This window comes from Dasypus novemcinctus, chromosome 7 (genome assembly GCF_030445035.2).
Source record: "Dasypus novemcinctus isolate mDasNov1 chromosome 7, mDasNov1.1.hap2, whole genome shotgun sequence".
Lineage (NCBI taxonomy): Eukaryota > Metazoa > Chordata > Mammalia > Cingulata > Dasypodidae > Dasypus > Dasypus novemcinctus.
In genome coordinates, this window is record NC_080679.1 from 93,736,566 (window position 1) to 93,742,611 (window position 6,046).

Here is a 6,046-nt window from a genome sequence, read left to right on the forward strand (position 1 = left end):
ATTTGTACATCAGTTTTAACAAATGTACCATCCACATATAAAATATTATTAATAGGGGAAGGGGGAAAGGGAGATGATGTTGAGTATATGGGAGTTCCCTGTATTTGGTACATGACTTTTCCACAACCTAAAACTTTATGATGACAAAATGAAAAAAAAATACGCAGTAAGAGAACAGGGGAATAAATGGAAGAAAATATCACTCTACATATACAGATCTTACAGTGATGAAAGGCATAATGTTGAAACAAAATTTGTTTTTTCATTAATTTTTATTGTCCCAAATTTAATTTTAAAAAATACTTTGGTATTGTATTTCATATTTTTAAAACTAACATAATTATTAATTTCTTATTCATTATATTTGGCTATTTTATTAGTGTCATTTCTGAAGAAGTTTTTGATCACAGAAGGGTTACCACTGTGGCAAGGGAGGATCATTGGTACAGGGTGTCAGTGATGGGAGATAAAAATGGGAGGAAGTTCACCTGGGGATATACAGAAAGGATACAAATGTGTTCAGATGTTCATGAGGCATTGTCACTGTGGATGGAGATTCACACAATAACTGGAGGAATATCAAATTCCCATATAATAGTGCCATATTTCATGCTCCATATGGGGCACCACAATAGAAGCTAGGGAATATTCTTAATATTTCCTCTTGATTAGAAGTTCCTCAAAGGGCTTAATACAGGAACACATAGTCAGAGCTCAATAAACATTTCTTGAGTAAATGCTGACATATCTGAGACAAAAATAATAATTTGTTAGATTATTTGTATTGAAGAAAAATAAATCAGGGTAAAAGGCCTAGAAAGCCTGCGGTAGGATATGTGGTTGTTATTTTATAGACCATAATGAAGGAAGGACCCACAGATACAGTACAATGCCATCTGAGCAAAGACAAGAAGGAGAGATGAGAGTGACCAAGTAATTCTATGCAATAAAATAAAATAAAAAATAAAATATAAAACACCATCATAGGCAGAGAGTGTAGCATATGCAAAGGCCCCAGGCAAGAGTACATTTGAAGTCCAGGACAGAGGGCCGGGAAGATCTGTGGTAGGAAAATGAAATGAGGGGGAAGCAGGCATTAGCTCCTTTAGGGTCATGAGTACCATTGAAAAGACTTGCAGTTTTACTGAGGGATATATGGTTTTGAGGAAAAAAGTAACTAATACCATCTGATCTAGATTTTTAAAGGATTACTGGTTTTTGTTTGGTCAATCTACTAAAGCAGAACCTGAACACAATTAGAGAAATCAATTGGGAGGCTGCTGAAATAATACAAGCAAATCCCATCATGGCTTAGGCCAGAATGTCAGCAATTGAGGTATTTAGAACTGTTTGACCACATTGCAAAGATACCATGTCTGTGCTCAAAAACTTGAATTGACTTTGCAGCACACAATGGTTTCCAAGGCCTCTAAAGTCTGGTCCTCAACTACTTCTATTACATTGTTCCTGAATTCCCTCTTTCCCTTAAATCTGTTCTCAAATGTCATGTTCAGAGTTTTCACAAGAATACCCTCTCTTAAATGCACATATGTCCTTCCATTCTCTCCTTGCCCTGATTTTATTTTTGTCATAGCGCTTATTACTATCCAACATTATATCATTTGTTTATTCATTCATTGTCTCTCCTTATAGAACTTAAACATAAAAGAAAATACCATGCTTTGAAATGGATACAGAAAAATTCAGATCAGCTTGACTTAAAACTATTACTCTATAGATGTTGATTATGCTACATTGCTGAAAAAAAATCTGAAATCTTAGAAATACTAATTGAATTCTATATTCATTTACAATTTGTGTTCATACCTTATTCATTATGCCGCTTTCTACTGATTAGATAATTACATTTTAATCAGAAAAATGTACGGAAAATTACTGAGCCTACATGTCTTTTCATCCCTCACATTTATGATCCCATCATATATAAAAAAAAGAAGCTATGAAAAAAAAAAAAAACAACCAGGGAAATCATGAGATTGTTTCACTGCACTAGTGATCTAATATTGTAAATGTCTTCTTAACATTGATCATGTTCCTGTTTCTCTAAATTCCTTAAAAAATGTTACTGAAGGCTTAATATGCACAAGTCCATACAGTTCAATTAGACATTGCCCCTGCCCTCAAAAAGCATAGGGAAGATTGTCTATTGCTATCCATTTAGGGAGACTTGACATCTTAACAAGACCAAATCTTCTAATTCTTACACATGATATGTCTCCATTACATTGGTCTTCTTTCTTTACTTTAATTCAGTGTTTTGTAGTTTTTAGCATATAGATATTACACATATTTTACTGGATCTGTACAGGGTATATATAAATATGTAATTAGATTTTTGTAGAATTTTTGGGGTTGTCTATAGACAATCATGTCATCTGCAAATTGAGACAGTTTTACTTCTTTATTTCCTATCTCTAAGGATTTATTTTTCTTGCCTATTACACTGATTAGGACTGCCAGTATGATATTGAGTAAGGGTTGTGGGACACTTGTTCCAGATCTTAGGGAATAAAATCAGTCTTTCACCATTAAATATAATGTATTTAATTGTAATGGTTTTTTTAGAATACGTTTATCGGGTTGAAGACTTTTTCTTCTATTCCTAGGTGGTTGATTATTATTATTAGTATTATTTATAAATGGATGTTAAATCATGTCAGGAAGTTTTCTTCTATTTCTAATTGGCTGACAGCTTATTATTTATCCTAAATATATATTACACTATGGATAATGTGATTACATTGACTGTTTTTTTAATGTAAAACCAGCCTTGGATTCACAAGATATACCCAATTTGGTCATGACAAATTGTTCTTTTTATATATTGCAGATTCCACTTGCTGATATTTTTTGAGGATTTTTGTATCTATTTTTCTATCTACATTTCCATAAAAATTGGTCTACAGTTTTGTTTCCTTACTATGTCTTTTTCTTATTTTGGTATTAGAGTAATGCTGGTCTCATAAATTGAGTAGGGAATGTTCGCCTATCTTCTAACTTCTGCAAAAGATAGTTTAGATTTTATATTATTTCTTCCCTAAACATTTGAAAGAAATCACTAGTAAAGCCATACTGACTGGAGGTTTCCTTCATTGGAAGGATTTTTTAACTTCAAATTCAATTCCTCCAATAGATATAAGAAAATCCAGATGACGTATTTATTCTAGAGTGAACTTTTATTATCTGATAATTTTAAGAACTGCTTTTCCATTTTATTTAAGTTGTTGAATTTATGTTCAAAGTTATCCACAATAGTCCCTTATTATCATTTTATTGCCTGTGAAGTTTGCAAGATATCCCCCTTTCATTCCTGATATTGGCAATTTTGTCTTTTTTATCTAAATCTTTTTATCTCTCTCTCTCTGTTTAGTCATTCTGAATTGAAAAGTTTTTTATTGATTAATTCAAAGAATGTGATTTTGACTTCATTGAATTCTCTATTGATTTTTTATTTTGAATTTCATTGATATCTAATCAAATCTTAATTGTTTCTTCTGTCAAATTGCTCTGTTTTCATATGATCTTTTTCTAGTTTCTTAAAGTAGAATCATAGATCAATGATTTGAAATCTTCCTTCTTTTTAACTGTAAGTATTTGATGCTCTAAATTTTACTCTAAGCACTGCCATAGCTGCCTCCCATACATTTTGATATGTTGTGTTGTAATTTTATTAAATCTAAGTATTTTCTGTTTTCCTCTATTACTTACTCTCTGACCCATGTTTTCACTTTTATTAAAAAATGCTTTTAGTTTCCAAATATTTATGATTTCCTAATATCATTCTGTTAATTATACATAATTATTTCCATTTAGAAAAAAAATATTTTGCTTGAATTAAATTTAATTCTCATTAATTTCTTTGAGGATTATTTTATCACCCAGGTTATGGCTATCTTGGTGAAATATTTCTTATGCACTTGAAAATAATATATATTTTTACATTGCTATAAGACAGTTTGATGTTTGTACTGTCTGGCTCTTTTATAATCCTTACTAATTTTTTTCTCTATTTTTTAAGCTGATTATCAAGAAAGGGGTTTTGAAATCTCCAACCATGTGTTTGGTTTTGTCTGATTTTCCTTTCAATTCTATCAGACTTGCTTTCTGTATTTTGATGCTTTCTTAGGCAGTGCATTCACATTTATAATTTCTGTGCCTTCCTAGTGAATTGACTCATTATTTTACAATGTCCCTTCTTTATTCGAGCTAATATGCTCTGTTTTGAAGTCCACTTCATCCGGTGTTAAAATACTCATGCCAGCTTACAATTTATTAACATTTGTGTAGTGTATCTGTTCATCTATTTTTCTTTTTTTAGGTACTGGGGGCAGGGATTGAAACTGGGACCTTGTATGTGGGAAGCCAGCACTCAATCATTGAGCCACATAGGCTCTCTCATCCTTTTTTAAAAATCTGTGTGCATTTTTACATTAAAAGTGAGCTTCTTAAAGACAGCATGTATTTGAATCTTGCTTCTACCTCCCCTCTTATAATTTCTCTCTTTTAATTATTGTTTATATTATTTATATCTAACAAAATTGTTATAGTTGTATTTAAATTGATCATCTTGCTAGTTATTTTCTCTCTGTTCATTCAGTTCTTTACCCTCCTCTTTTTCAGTCTGCTTTTTTGAGTGTATATTATGATTCCATTTCATTTCTAGTTATTATTTATAGCTGTGTTTTGAAGTTTTCGTGTTTGACATAGGGTTTATAATATGCATCTAATTAATCACAGTCATGTTCATATAACATATTGCTTCATGTGCAGGCTAAGAACCTTACAATTATACTGAAATTCTCTCTTCCATCCATTTTGTTATTTTTTGTCATTCATTTTTAAATTACTTATTAATTAATTAATTTATTTATTTTAAAGGAACTTTAGATTACATAAATTTTACATAAAAAACATAGGGGATTCCCATATGCCCTACTCCCTCCCCCTCCCACACTTTCCCACATTAACAACATCCTTCATTAGAGTGGTACATTTGTTACAATTGATGAACACATATTGAAGCATTGCCAGTAACCATGGATTACAGTTTACATTATAGTTTACACTCTGTCCCATGCAATTTTGTTATGACAAAATATATAATGATCTGTATCCATCATTATTAAGTTCTGCAGGACAATTCCAATGTCCCAAAAACGCTCCCACATTACACTTATTTTTCCCTTTCCCTCCCCTCAGAACCTTTGGTGGTCACTGCCTTCACATCAATGACAAAATTCTTCCATTGTTAGAATAACAATAAGTCTATAGTAAAATAATAGTAAGCCTACTATCATTACTCTGTTGTTCATTCTCCAGTCTTAAGGATTTGGGGCTGCCGATTCCCATTCTGCCTCTAATTGAGAGGGGGCTTAGATCCCAAGGGACTGATGGATGGAACTATCTTGCTTGCAGATGCAGACTCTCTCTGTTCCTTGGGATGTGTGCTGTCCTTCATCATCACCTTGTTAGTTGTCCTGGGTGAGTCCAATGAACTGGAGAGTAGGTGTTGCAACTCTGATGAAATTCAGTGCACTAATAGCACATGGGCAGATCAAAGATTTAAGGCTCTTCAACATACACCTATCAAGTATAGTATTAACTATAGGTTCAAATAGAAAGGACAGAAGAACCATGTGTAGGGAAACCACAAATGAGTACAACTCTGCCATACCAGGGATCATAAATTTCAGGGAAATGCCCACTGGAAGGGTGCCAAACTCCTCAGCTGTCTGACCTGCTTATAGTGTCTGAATGTCTCCAGAGTTCTCAGGAGTCCCACTATTTGAGACAATATTTACTGTGACAGTCCATAAGTTTCTGCTGAGATATTCATAAGCATAACATCAAGAGTGACTTCCCAACTCACTTTGACATCTTAGCCATAAGAACTCATTTGTATTTACCATTTCTGCCTTATGGTCAAAGTATTTTTCCAGGTACATAGCTTGTTATGGCTTTATAATGATCCCTTGTTGCCAGGGAGGCTCATCCCTAAGAGTCATGTCACACGCAGGGGGGATGG